We start from the raw sequence: 15503 nt of genomic DNA, 5'->3' as shown, positions 1-15503 counted from the left end.
GGGGAGAACTTCCACAATTGGTGGCTGGCTAAAAACGTTTTTCCCCAATTGTAAAAGTTGAACTTTGTTTCCAATAAGGCAAAGTACTTTTACCTGTCTTTCTCCTCTTTTATTAAATTGTGTTTTTGTGGCTGAGTAAAGTGTGTGTTCCTCTTTGACATTTGAAACTTTTTGTACTTGTTCATCTATTTGCGTCTGTGGCCTTACAACAGACTGACGACCTGTTCAGGGTGTTCCCTGTCTTTGCCAAACAGTAGCTGGGGTGGCTCTTGCTCCCCCATGAGCCCAAAAAAGATTCAGCAGGATGGATTCTGGTTCTTTTTTAGCTTTATTTAATATACAAAGTTGACATAAATTTGTCTAATTTGAAGTGAGGTTTAAACATTTTTTTCTTCTTTGAGTTTCAACGAATAGTAATGATCTTTTATAAAATGATAGAATTAGCTGGTTGATGTCATTTAAAAGCAACATCCTCTCAGATGCTGTTGTAATGTCTCTAACCATGCAGCCCCAAAAGAGTGACTCATCAAAATCTGTGCATCTCCATCGTCTCCATTTTTTTCTCCCTCTGTCAACAACTCCCCTCCTCCCTTTTTTTTGTCTCTTCCCTGACTTCGCCACTTTTTTCACCCCAAGCCCACCCCCTTTACCCATCAGTGGATGCAAACAAACGCTCAGACCCCCCCCCCCCCCCCCCCCCTCCTCCCAGCTCATCTCCAAGTCCTGCCCAACCCTTCCGCAGGCACCATGCCCAGATAGAGACTGCATGAGCTGGGCAAGGAGCCTCAGGCAGCGCCCTGCAGCCACACCACCACTCTGGAAGCCTGGAAAAAAAAACTGAAGAAAGGAAAGATAAAAGACAGAGCGAAGAGAGGGAAGAAGGTTAAAAGGATTAAAGAGTGAACAGAGGGTGGAGGAGGAGGAGAAGTGGAGAATTGTGTTGAAAGAGGATGAAGAGATAAGAGCATGCAGGAGCAGAGGAGACATAAATTGTAGGGGAGCATAAGAGAGGGGTAGGCGAGGAGATTAGAAAAATAGATCAATAGATGGAGAGATACAGATAGAATTAAAGCAAGAAATTTACAAAGCAAAGGGAGAATGTGTGAAGCAGAGAAAAAGCTGGGCAGACAGCCAGATCTCCCCCGAGAGAGAGGTCAGAGCAATGGACACATCTCTGGAGAGCCTGTGTTGGTGTGTGCGTGCTTGTTTGTTGTGAGTGTGGTTTGTGTGAAAGGCGATGTGTATGAGAGAAGAATGCCTAAGAGGAGGATGAGAGGAGCAGCAGAGCGCAGAGAGAAGAGAGGATTTGTGTAAGATACATACTGAACGCCTAAAATATGACCTTGGAAATCTATAGCTGAGCATGTGTTTATTCTGAATGCAACACATTTAAAGCAGGGGGCTACTTAGAGAAAATGGTGCTCTTTTAGTTTGGAATCTCAGAGGAGGATTCTAGAAACTTCTCAGCTGATCCACTGTTTGCATTTAAGATCTACTCCAATAAAAAATAGGTGTTGCGTGTTTTTAACATGTTTTTGTGGCATTTTTCTTATGATGCAGACAACATAAAGAAACTTAAACTAAAATTTACTTTTGAGTTTTCTTTGTTTCAAATCATTGTGAATCAGGAGCAGACAAAAAAAAATGCTGTTAGAAAAAGCTGTAGCTGGGACGCAGTTGCCCACAACTGATGTATCCAAGATATACAGCACAAGGACGACCAGATCCATGGACGTCTTTGTGTACTTCGTCTGAGCTAGCATCTCAAAACTGTACGGCTGGATCGTCCAATATCGATCACCATATTTGTTTCTCCCAGAATGTTAGGTTGGGGGTGTGAGGGGCTGTAAGCTAGCGGAGGAGATTGTAAACTCAGATGATTTTCTAATTAACTATTGTCGCTCTGCAGAAACTATGTCCTATGTTCTTGATTTTAGCTAAAAATGGTACAATCACAATTTAAAGACCACTGGGAAGGCTTTTCAAATAAATCAGAAGATGATTAGAGTGGGTATTTAAATCTTAATGAAAATATTTCTATGTAACTTTTATTCAAAATTGTCAATTAGGAAAATTTTGGGCCCAAACCTGTTTATAGGATTCTTTCAGTTAATATAAATACTGAGCATTTGCTTTTGTTTATCAAATTTTCGTCACAGAATTTCCATTTTCTTCCTATTTGGACTTTTATGAGCGAGCAGCAGCAGAATCGTCTTTGCTGTGCTCTCAATTGTCTGCACCAGGTGTGTCTAGTCGATCAGAAGCTGCACAAGCAGATGTGTTTGGGAGAAGCAGCAGGACATGGGTCATTCAGGGCTGGAGTTGCCCATCCCTGACTGATTTTATTTTATTATTTTCATTTTTAGTCACTGTAAGACAGGGGTGTCAAACTCATTTTCACCGAGGGCCATATCAGCATAGTGGCTGTCCTCAAATACAACTTACACATGAAACTAAATGTAATGAAAAATAAATGTAACTACTCCTTAATGTTAAATAAACTCATTTGTTTATTTATTTTAACTTTTTAAAGTGACAAATACAGTTGCATAGAAAACATATATTTGCTTGTAACTCTAGCATAAATTCTTTTACATTTGATTCTGTCAGGTTAGGTTATATGGACAGTGTTTAAGTCCTAATGTATACTTGCCCAATCCCATATTTCAAGTCCGATTCCCCCTAAATATGAATAAATACACACCAATTATTTATTTTAGATTAAGAAATTAAAAACTTTGATGCTTTTGCGGGCCACATAAAATGACATGGAGGGCCACATTTGGCCCGTAGGCCTTGAGTTTGACACGTGTGCTCTAAGGTATGACTGCTAATGTGCTACACCACATTTTGCTTGCTGGTCCAGTTTCCTAGGGGTGTAGAGGAGCTCCAGGTCAGCTTGGTGACTGGAAGGAGGCTGATCTGCGCTTCAGTTGGTTGTAGAGCCATGAAACCTTTTTTTAACGGCAGCTTATCCAAAAGATCAGAAGTCTCTGAACTCACCTGTGAGTTAACCAATCATCTGTTTTCAAAGATGTCCGAAAGACAATGGCACCCCTTCCCCATCTCCTTTTGTTTGTAGCTTTGACATTTTTGGTTTAAACAAACATAACTGTTATGACGCATAATTGTGAGGCTTATTGGAATAAATCCTTGGAACATAGTAAATTGTTTATTGGAACTTCACCTGTTTTTTTTAAGCCATTTTTCATTTTGTTGTGACCTTTTCTTTATGAATTTTGATTTTGTCTTTACATGTTTGATATTTTGTTATTAAAAATAAAAAATAGTTTGATCTCAATATCTTGGGATTTTTGCAGTAAAGAGATGACTACATTTACTACTCGGAGTTGAGTTTTTTACAGTTTTATTGTTCATTGAATTATTGTGTAAAATCCTAATAAAATGTAAAAAGAAGCTGGAGTTGTGATATAAAGATGGACATCAAGCATTGCTACAAAAACTGTTTAAAAGATATATTATAAGAGCAAATTCTATAGAATTATAAGATAAAGGCCCAGACTTCTATAGGTTAAGTAAACCAGAGTGCCTCATGTTTGGATTTCATCCAGTCATGAAAATTAAAAACAGAAGAAATACCCAGTGGTCTTAGAATGTTGCACTCTTAGATTTTATGTGTCTTTTTTCCTTGTTACACTAATTTTATGTCCATGTTTTACTGCTTAGATTCCTGATAGGCTATAATATGGTCTCCTCCAGTGTTTCTGCACAGTATGTTCGTGCAGGGCAGTGCAGGTCATGGCACGCTATGTTTATGTCAATAACATATCTGGAGGCCATGGGATTACATGACCTTGCATGCCACATGCGCTGTCATTCTCTCTCACACACTAGCAGTCCAAACGCAAAAACCCATGAAACCCTGAGGCCTTTTTGAGATTCTTGCACTGGTCCTTTTAAGTCGTGGGGGTTTGTAATAAGTAACAGCAATAAAGATTAGGCATTCTTGAGAGCAAAAAAATACGTGATTATTTATTTATTTAAAAAAAAAGAAGTATACATTTGCATATGTTACAACAAACAAAACCCTTTGTGTTTAGTTTATACCGCTTTGGAGAAAATGTCCATACAAACATGTTGAGATGACTAATCATCTCAACTGGATAGCAGTCTGTCTCTTTATGAAAAACTGTTGTCCACATTGTGTGTTTTCAGAGCGTGGTCAACCTTGAGTGCTCAACTGAGAAGATTTTAGGTCTGAGAAGGTCATTTCTTTGTCTGTTTTGGCTACGGGTTTTTTTTTTATTTTTAACTAAACATTCTTCCAACAATAGCATAAATAGCTGTAAGGGAGCCTTCACCCAGACAACGTTTACTCCATTTAAGGCAGCAATATTGCCCCAGATCATCATGCTTCCTCCACTGTGTTTCAAGGGAGTACCGGTAATTGTATTTGTAGGACTCTGTCTGATTTTCCTCCCTATGCCCTAACTACCAAAATATTATATAGTTAGGGGCTATCTAGTGTCCTGGACTTTAAAAGTAATTCGACACCCTACTCTCTCTTTCTTTTTTTAAATGCAAAATATGATGTCAGAAATTGTGAACATTTTACAAGGACTATTTATGAATCCACTGAGTTCTAATAATGAGAACTTGGATGGTTTATTAAAAAAAAGAAATTTAAATGCATTTTTTCACATGAAAAATCATTCAAACGCAATGCATTGTGGTCTATATTTGCCAATCTAGTGAGCATAAATGCACACAAGTTTTTTGCTGAGACTTCTGGGAAATTTCACTAAGTAATGAAGAAATTTGGGCAAGGTTCTTCTTTTGTCTTTTGAGTAAAACTGCAAACCTCTGTTTCCACGCAGCTCAACTTGACCGTGAACTAAAAGACAAACTTACAAAACTTTCTTTCAGTTTATTTGCACAACAAGTTTCTCTTTCATAGTTAAAACCTTTTTGGTGTGGGTCTGTGTGCACAACAATGCTTTGAAGGTCTCTGGTTTAGCAACAGCAATGTTTGAAGAGGTGTTATTTAAGTGTTGTAGTGCCCTGCACTTTACTGTAAAAAGAAAGAAGATAAATGTTATTGCAAAAAAAAATCCATTCTTTGTTTTACATCTGAAAATGCATAAAATACATTTGGGCATTTTTAACTTTAAAATGGAATTCAGAATCATGTACCGTTAGCTGTGGAATTGCTTTTATTCAATTGTTTCTCCTCCACCCAGCTTGTGTCCCTTGATAGAGGATGCACAGTCAGAGCTGCCTCAGTGGTCACAGAGGCAGTTTAGCCTCTCTGCTGTGAGGCTGCAGAGCCCCAGGGGTGGAAGAGCGTCTCCCTGAGCTCTTTGGTGCTTTAAATGTTGTCTGGCTTTGTTTGGTGGACCTTCCAGTGCAACACTGTGATCTTGATCTTGTTTTTCTTTGTTGTTTTAAAAAGGTTTTTTGGAGGGGTTCCAAAGCGTTATCTTTTGGACATCCAGTCAAAGGAATTGTTGTTCTAAGTCGGCAAGTTTTCCATTCTCTTCCTGACTTCAATAGTACTCTAAAACTTGGAATCTTTATAATTCTGTCCTGCAGCATTCCTGGACAGCAAGGACCACATTGTTTTTGCAATTATTCTTTCTTATTGCACCTTTAAGTGAAATAATTTGCCCCGCTGCATGCTCAAAAACTCACTAAAATTGGCACACACCTAGTACCCAATAAAAATGAATTTTTGACATAGTGACCGCCCTTGAAAAAATGTTGACATCACAGTGGGCAGAACCATCAAAAAAAAAAAAAGAATATGGCCAATATCTCTAATGGATCTAAAAAAGAAAAGCCACCATTTTGAAAAACAAACAAATAAAAAAAAAAAGATGTGTTTCTTTTTCATAAATTTCACACAGGCAGCTCTGACCAGGCTGGTAGGGGGGGGGGGGGGGGGGGGGGGGGCTGAAGCAACCGCTTAGCTAGTAATGGTTATGGGGGGTGCAACTGAGAGCCATACAACACTGCTCGCTGCTTTAATGAGATCTTGTTTTAGTTCTTTTATCAAAGTTTTACCAAAATATAAGAATTTTACCCAAAGAATTAGGAGCTAAGCTTTGCTTTGTCTTGTTGTTGTTTTTTTTATTCCTAAATCCTTTGATCATTACCAGAAAACAAAACTAATGGATGAGCCTCAGTGATTGCATGGACCTTGGACACAGAGACGCATCTTTGAGCTTTCCTTTGTCGTTCTTATATGCAGTTAGCTTCTCTGTGGATGTTATGAACAGTTTTACAGAAAATGCACTAAAATAGACATTTAGTTTGCTATCATTTTACCAAGTGTCTTACTTGCTTTCTGATTGTGTTCATAGTTGCACACTTGTTACAATCGAGATCATAGAAAAGTAAAAATCTCCTTGAAAAATAAAAGACATTAAGAAGAAGGACAGATAAACCTTTTAGTATCAATGTCAGTCTGCATCAGTCAACATGAAATGTGTCCCTCAGACTATAAACAGCAGAGGCATCTTTAAATGTTTTTGCATGTGTGCTTTTTCTTTTTTTTTTTTCTTTATTCTGTGTATTTGTGTTGTGTGCGTGTCTGTTTTGCAGATCTGGACATGTGGCATTTGCTCCACATCTGTGTGTTGCTGTGCTTGTTTTATTCTGTGTATGTGTGAACTAGAATCACTATCTCCTTTTCTCCTTCTGTGTGTGTTTGTGAGCGTGGCTGCGCATGTGGGCCTGTGCTTGTGTGTGTGTGTGTGTGTGTGTGTGCGTGTGTGCGTGTGTGTGTGTGTGTGTGTGTGTGTGAGGGCACGCACGTGAGTGTGTGAGTGTGCACGAACCATGAACCCCAGTGAGATCCGGCAAGCATGACGGAGAATGACAGCTTGATTTATGACTAGGCTATAAGTAGAATGACTACTGCTACAGTGTTTGCGTGTGTGTGTGTGAGTGTGTGAGTGCGTGCGTGCGTGTGTATGTGTGTGTTTCCATATAAGTGTGTGTTAGGTAGAAAATCATGACGGAGAGGGAACGAAAAGAGAGGACGGAAGAGGAAGATGGTGGAGAAAGCAGAGATATGGATGACAATAGGAAAAAGGATGAAACGAGCAGAGATAAGCTGCAGAACAGAGCCAAAGAGGCAGAATGGGGCAAGAGTGAGAAAGGGGGCAGTTTGACTGAGGGGAAGGAAAGGGTTTTATTTTTTTAAATGGCACTGATTGGGATTGGAGGAATTCAGCTGCTCATTTACACACTGACCTCTGCATCTGTCACAAACGTGCAGATTTTGTTAGCTCCTGCCATTTGTGAGGTTTAGTGCAGAGTTTACTATAGAATTACAATGAAGGAATCAAATACCCTAAAAATGTCAAAGAACTCATACAAATACTGTAAAGATTATCTAGATGATTAACTTTAGATGATCAATAAAAAGTTAAACACGTCCCTGTTCTCTCAGTAAGCATTTAAATGTTTGGCACAAATAAAAATCCTCGTTTCTAACTACCTTACAAAATAAAGTTATACTTTCAAAATATGCAAGACAATTATATTGAAATACCTCAATATGTAAAAATATGAAAAAGCTTATGAGAGTATTATTTTAGTGTATATTTTACTATTGTGTGTGAAGAATTAAAAAAAATTGTGTAGATAATTTGGAAACCGGATTTTGTAAAATTTACATATAATTTAAAGTAAAAAAAAAATGAATTCCCTACATTGTTGATTTGAGTGATGATTTATTTTGCCTCTCTTACTCTGAAAATTCTGCTGTTGCCATTTTCAGTCCTATTAATAGAGTTCAATGCTGCATAAGCTGCTTCCTGAATGGCTTCGTGTAATTAGTGTTCTTGTGGCATTTTTATGATGATTGAGGACATGTATAAAGAAAATTAAGCTCAAAATTGCATTTCTGTGTATGTCTTCGTTCAAGTTGTTGTGAATGAGGAGCAGACAATAAGTGCAATTTAAAAAAGCTTGTAGCAGCTACGTAGGAGCTACAATCTACGGGCCACAAGTTCCCTGCTCCACTCCATTATGATGCATCTGCTTGTAGACGACTACATCCATGTATGTTTTCATTTTCTGGTTCAAAACTGGGTTGCTCCAATATTGCCTGCTGTTTTTGTTACAGCTGTAATGTTGTGTTTGGGTTGTGAGGGCTTGAAGCTAGCGGGAGAGAGTGAAAACAGTTGGATGATGGGAAGTGGAAGTGTGCTTACTCATACTCATTGCCAACAGTTCCCCCCCTACAAACCAGAGGTGATTTCTAATGAACTACTGCTGCTCTGTCCTAGAAAACAACCTTTTTTTAAATAAATTTTGGCTAAAATCAGTATAATCATACTTGAAGCACCACTGGGAATGCTTTGAAAATAAATCAAACGATCATCAGAATGGGACTTTCACAATGTAAATGTCTCTAGTGTAACATTGCTAAGAGAATGTTTTCTTTTTTTTTTAAACAGATGTTTTTAATAATTTTCCTGGGATATTCCAAAAATAAGTCCGTTTTTTTATTTTATTTTTTTGTCTCTTTTATATTGTATATTGTGTCATTTCACACACAACAAGTAGTGCAAGCCTGTTTTTGGTGACATTAAGTTAAAAAAAAGAATTAAAAAAAAGAATAAAAAAACTCCACATTGCAACAGTGCAGGACTTTTGGGTCAAAAAGACAGACTTTTTAATGTTCTGACTAATTTGTAAAGTTTATGCTGTTGGTGGGAAGATCAGCTAAAGAACTTGGTGATCCAGTTTAAAAACACGTGACTCCTGCAGCTGGATACCTGCAGGACAGTAATGCATCATGGGAGAATCCCCAGCATTCAAGGGCAGCCTGAATGTGATGAATGTGAATGACTATCTATCTCAAAGCTTGAAGGTGATTTATTTAAAGGAAGAAAGATACTGATTATAATGATTACGATCACAAAAGATTAAAATCAAAGGAATAAAATGGAGAAACTCCTTTTTATCTAATAGATTTTCCTCCATCAAAGTAATACTTTTAACTACACAAACCTTTGTACTTGTGTGGAAAAAAATAATTGTAACCAGCAATGTCTAAATCATCCTGATCATCAACTCTATTCTTACTAAAGTATATTAAATTTTGTAAGCACTGACCTTTTTCAGGACAAAGAATAGGTTAAAGGAAGGAAAGAGTGTGAGAAACATGAGCGATGGAGGTGCAGAGATGGAGTGAACGCAGGCTTTGATCCATCTCTTGGTTAGAGCTGGTCCTGGAATCCAGCCAAAAAAACCTCACAGGATGCGCACCCACAAACACGCACACATATATGCACCCATACAGACCAGCATCAAGCCGACACACATATGAAGTGAGAGCTTCAAGGCTTTGTTGATTATCTCTGCTGGGAGGATCAAAGACACTGACCCCCCTCATCCTCTCAATCCATCTATTCATCCGTCCTATAGCCGTTTATCAGACCATCTTTCCAGACGTTTGTCAGGCAGACCGTCTGTCCTTCTGTCAGATAAAAATGTGTGCTTGAATTTTAGTTAAAAACCTAAATGTTCAAATGCTTCTTTCCCCCGCTTCAGATTTTTGGTCAAGCTCTTCCATGAAAAGAGGAAATGTGGCGCTGATACCTGAGTTTTAATCTCTTTTTTATCAGTCAGCACTTCTGCAAATCGCTTGAAGGGAAAATCTTGGCAGCATGAGGTTGACATAACAAATTCAGAAGGACTCATATTAATAAATGTACATGGTATGATGGTAGTGCACTTGGAAAGCTTCAGAATAGGTAACTATATAGTGGTCCAAAAAATTTTAGGAGAGCTGTGAATAGTATCGGATATGCCCTGATATTTGCGATCTGTTCCCAAAAATTTGAGGACAAATATTTTTCACGTCAGAGATTGCTGATTTGCAATCTTTATAAATAAAGTATAATAAAATACACTTCAGGCAATGGAATTATTGCTCTAAAGTTGCAGAATAATGCTGGTTCTTGAGTACCGTATTTTATCTCGCGTTTTTTTTTTTTACAAAGTTTGCCCAGAGGTGCGACTTATAGTCAGGAGCGACTTGTATGTGAATGTTTTTAAGCATAAAAAGGTTCATACATGATTAAATTTCCACTAATAACCAGTTGGCCTTCACCGAATGTGTTCTGATAATAACCACTAGAGGGCACTGGGGGGGTATCAGTATTTGCTACTGATGAAGAAGCGCTTTTCAAAAAAAAAACATGGACAATCTGATTGCTCTACTCCTGAACTTTGATATTTTTCTCATTTGTATCGAGACATTAACAGTTTTCTTTTAAGTTTTTCCTTCCTCTGACTAATGCGGGACAGTAAGTCGTCAAACTGGGTTACAGAGACACGGAGGTGCCGCTGAAAGCGTCTGTCATTCATATGCAGCTCCTGCAGTAGAAGGTGAACCTCACCGTACTGGAAGAGTCTCTGAAAGACGTCATGAACCCAAACATCAGGACATGACAACTGATGCTCTGTAGATATTTTCATAATAAATAAACTTAGTTTCTCAACATCATCTGTGGCTTCTATTCATTATAAATGAGATATACAGTCAATGTTTCCATGTTTCCATGCGATGAAGCTAAAAAGTTGACATTAGCTCCTCCACGATGTGACGGCAGCGTCTAGTTGATGAACTCATTTTTGGACAAGCATCGAGCAGAAAATTTGATGTGTTTTGGAAAAGAGGCTGCGGACCTGAATTTGACGTGTGAATCGCATTCGGTGTTAACGCAGCATTAGGTTTCGTAGTATGAAACTTTTCCCCCAAAAGTGGGATTTGTACCCCAGAAAATACGGTATGTAAACGACACTAAATGTATGCGCTACTGTCACTGCACGTAAAAAAAGCAGTATTGACGAAGATCTCATTTGCAAAGTAAAGCCATCAATTGTTTTTCTTAGATGACAAAAAAAATTGAATGAAGTTTGTTTTACTAAAATTAGTTCTTGAAAAATGACTTGTTTGAAATACACGTAACAATTTATGACTGCCTGCAAGCATGGCGGGCGGAGAAGCTGTGCTGGAACGGATCTACAGAGTGTTCATCTAAAGTATGGGAGTTTTGGTTGCTAAACTTGACAGGATGCATGTTGCCGTTTCTTTTAGTAGGAATAGAGACAGAGTGACGTCAACAGCTGCCATCACGGAGGTCAGGCCCTGTGCATATGTTTGGATGGGAGACAATCTGGAGACATGGTGGCATCATCAGCTGTTGCTCAGACTGTGAAAGAGTTGTCACTCCACTCCTTTCTGTCTCTCTTCTCTGACCTTTTTTTTTATCTGTCAGTCCTTTTTTTGGTGAAAACACCAGCAATTTGTGTCCCTGTCTCACCTGAGTTGTCACTTATGTTCTTGGTTTTCCAGAAATTGTTCCAGGTCCTGGAAAGTTCCTCTTGTGTTTCTTTGTCTGCAGTAATCACAGTAGTCAGTTCCAGGCTGAACCAGCTGCTTATGAATTTTCTCTCTGCGAGCTGCGGAGCCCGAAGGTCTAACCCGTATTTGAACTCACTCCTTTAACTGTGTGTGTGTTAGTGTGTGTTTGTGTCCGAACTCGCACTTCCAACCTTTAGATGCACCATTTCTTAACAGCAGTGGATCTCTCTGCGTTCGTCAGTCTTTCTGTCTATCCATCTGTCCTTCTGTCTGTGGCTCCAGTGCCTTTAGGCCAAATGTAAGGGTGATTAAAAGAGAAGTTGCGTGTGTGTTTGTGCGTGTGCGCTCTACACACTGAAATCGAGGGCATTGGCCCTTCCTCCCCTGTCTAAAAAGGAAATACCAAATTACTGAGGGCCTCTCTCTTTTTTTCTCTTATCATAGTTTCACATGGTATTTGGAAATTAAATTAAAAAATATAAAATAATTCACCCCCCCACATTACCAAAAATTTGATAATTTTTCCTTTAACCCCTTCATGCCTTTTATTGCAGATTATATAAAAAATATACTTTTTTTTTTTTTTCATTTCAAGGTGTTACTAAATTAAGTGGAGTTGCAAATAAGCAACATACTGCATGAAGGGGTTAAAAATAAGAATCTACATTTTAGGTTTTTGACTATTTTTCATAACATGTAGCCCTACCAGCCCAGTTGGAGCATAAGACTCTTGCTGTGCTTTCACACTGATCTGTTTGGTCTGAACCACACTCTGTTTTCTTTAAAAAATCATTTTTGTTGGCAGGTATGAATGCTCATCTTAACTTTAGCGAAACGGCGAAAAGATGTACTTGTGTTCATCTAAAACATTTACCAAAAAAACAATTTTTTGTTTTTTCATTTTTTTGGTTGTTTTTTTTTTTTGCATTCCATCTGCCCAAACCATTGACTGTTTATAAAGAGCTGGACTGTGATGGAATGTGATGTCACCCATAGAAAATGGCTGGCCTTAACGCACATCTCCATGACGGAGTCATTTAGTAGTGATTGGTCAACATGCTCTGAATTAACGTTTCTATGGTAACCACTCTCACCAATTAGGAGTTAGCTTGACGGAAGGCAGCACTTGGAAAATCTGTCAATCAAACGTTTCGACTTTTATTTTGGCGTCTGACCAGTTTTTAACTTGAACATCTTGCACTACTAAATTCGGATTAGGATTAGCAAGAATGTGTTTTAAAAAAAAAGGGGTAGAAGAGCAAGAATGATTGTTCTGACTAATAGAATGACTAAGTAACAGCAGTTTATTTCTCAAAAGAAGCCTATGGGTACTTCCTGTTTGGAACCCCCAGGGTCACTCAGTCTAGCTCTTATTTACAGCAAATGGTTCAAACAGATTACCCTTGAGGGGAAAAAGCCCTAAATCTTGAGATTAAAATCTTGTTTAGGATTGTGGTTTATAATTATTAAAAAAAATAATTGAATTAGTTACTTTTTAATGTAGTTTATTAATGTGAAACCGAAATGACATAGTTAAGGAGGTTTTCTACCTGAAGACATTCTAATGTCTTGATTCCAATGTAGGAAATATATCAGAAATGGTAATATTCCTGTGCACATTTACAAATCTGCTCAAAACGACTGTATAATATATAATGTTACAGAAGACTTTAAAATAATTAAAGCAAGATATCAATCAATCACTTTATGAAGGACATTTTAGAACACGCGTGCTTCACATAAAAGATATACATAAACATAAGTAAAAAAAATAAAAAGTCATAGGACACAATAGGTTAAAAGTAAACCCAACAACTATAAAAGACGAACACAAAAAAGCTGCTTATTCTAATCTATATGTTCAAACTCGTAGTAAATAATTTGCTTTTTCTGATTTTTATTTATTTAAATCCAAATAGAAAGATATGATTTTAAGGAGATAAAAAAAGAAATCTTTATTTTAACATGCAACTTTTAAATTTCATATTTTATTGGCAGTTTTCTTAAAATTTAAACAAAATTTATATAATAACAGAAGTGGAAAAAAAGAAATGCTACATTAGAACTTGTGTGTGTGTTTACTTGCTTTCTTGTGTGTGTGTGTGTCCGTGTGTGTGTGCTTGTGTTGGAGGTATGCCACAGCGCCTGCCAGCCAGCCAGGCTGAGCTGGAGGGCCCCTGCTGGGGGTGGAGGGTTCAGGCGAGCCCCCTGCCTTCACCGGCTTACTGGAGCATGTTGGGAAACAGCAAGGCAGGGGGAGAGGAAGAGGGAGAGGGTAAGGGGATAATATGGAGTGAGGTAGAGAAAAAGAGAGATCAAGCAAGAGAGAAGGGGAGGGATGAAGGGATAGAGGGTTGAAGCAGACAAACGGGCATGAGCTACAGAGAGGGACATGTGACGTTGATGGAAAAAGAGGTGGAAAAAGTAAACCCAGAGCGGGAATGTGAGAGGAATGCAGGGAATGGAGGAGTCCTCCTCTGGCTAAGAAACAGAAGGTGGGAGGGTGAGATGTTCTGCAGACAGAGGACAGGGCAAAACACTGTTCTAATTCAATCCCTGCTATTACCTTCACTTCTGCTCTGAGAAATTCCAAAGATCCAGACTTGCAATGAATTTTAACAAACACTTAAATCATGATTTATTTATCCTCCTACTCTTTCATTTCATTTCTTGTCTGAAATGTAATCAACAAAATTGGGCTTATTCCCGTGATTCAAGTTGAGTGTAGATTTCCATCAATCAGGGTTTTTCATTCTTGATTTTGTTTCTTTTCTTTTAAAGATCCACTCCAATGGTGTTTTGGGTTTTTTAACATGTTTTTGTAGTAAATTTCTCATGATGTAAAGAAAATTAAGCTTCAAAATAAGCATTTCTGAATATTTCATTATTCAAATAGTTGTGACTCAGGAGCGGATGAAAAAATGCTGTTGGAAAAAGCTTGTAGATGTAAGGACCCTCAACAGGAAGCCACAAGCTTTCTGCTCAGCTCCATGCTAATGCATCCACTTGCAGACAAATAGATCCATCCGAGCTGGATGTATGGCTGGATAGCTCCAATATATTTATAGGAGGCATCCAGCCGTCCAGTTATTTTGTTGTTGTTTTTTTTGCACCGATAATGTTGAGGGGGTGAGGGGCTGTAAGCTTGCAGGAGAGAGTGTAAATAAAGGGATGACGGGAAATGGGGGCAGGCTTAGTCTACGCAGCAATCCCACCCACAACTCACAGGCAAATTTCTAATAAATTCCTGCCGTTCTGCAGAAACTATGTCCCAGAAAAACTGACAAAGGTTTTTGTTTTTGGTTTGGGGATAATTATAATTAATAGCTCATTAGAAACACTTTTAAAATGGATCAAAAGATGATCAGAGTGGGAGTGTAAACAAGCTGCTTGGAGTACCAGCCTTTTATTTTTGCTCCAATATTAGCTTCAATAATGACTTGCATTAATAGCCAGTTTTTGTTAGAACAAAAGTAGATCCATGTGGCATAAATCTTTCAATCTGCAGACAAAAATGTGTTTTTTTTTGGGGGGGGGGGGGGGGGGGGGTAGGGTAAGTTTAGGGTTAATGTTGAAGGTAAGGGCAGGAGAGGAGGTCTGCAGGAAATTGGAAACACAAGCTTGTCTGTTTGTGTGTCCAGTCTCCCACTTTAGTAGAAAATCAAGTGCAGCTGATGAGTTTCCATTCAAACTGTTAAAGGAAATATTGTCTATTGGAGAAGGTTTGGCATTTGGGCACATTCTTTTAACATGAAAAAAAAGATAAATGCTTCAGACTGAATGTAGAACACTACGACCTAGTTTTAGAGCCACCATAAAAGAAAAATTTGTAAATGAATATATGAGAAAAACAGTAAAATTATGAGAGAAAAGTCCATCCATCCGTTTTCTGAATTGGCTTTATCCCTTACGGGGTCACAGAGCTGCCGGAGCCAAACCCAGCCACTGTTGGGCAAAGGCAGGGTACAAAAAGTCTAAACTTTACAAGGATAAAGTCATAGATTTATAAGAAAAGTTAAAAAAAATTACGAAAAGAAAATGTGAAATTATAAGATAAAAGTCAATATTTTATGGGAATAAAATGGTAAGTTTATGAATTTAAAAAGTCGTTATTTTGCAAAAAAACAGTCATGGTTTTATGAAAAAAAAATTGTAA

The 15503-nt window shown here is 38.1% G+C and overlaps 1 protein-coding gene across 6 annotated transcripts in view; it reads left to right on the top strand.

Moving 5' to 3' along the window:
* wnt5b (wingless-type MMTV integration site family, member 5b) overlaps nt 1-15503 on the top strand; it is an 87185-nt gene that overhangs the window by 11841 nt on the left and 59841 nt on the right. The gene's annotated exons all lie outside the window — the stretch shown is intronic.

Source organism: Oryzias latipes, chromosome 23 (assembly GCF_053564925.1).
Source record: "Oryzias latipes strain Hd-rR chromosome 23, Olatipes_Hd-rR_3.1".
In the NCBI taxonomy this organism is placed as follows: Eukaryota; Metazoa; Chordata; class Actinopteri; order Beloniformes; family Adrianichthyidae; genus Oryzias; species Oryzias latipes.
The sequence above is the reverse complement of the archived record's forward strand: the minus strand, read 5'-3'. Positions and strand labels throughout refer to the sequence as shown.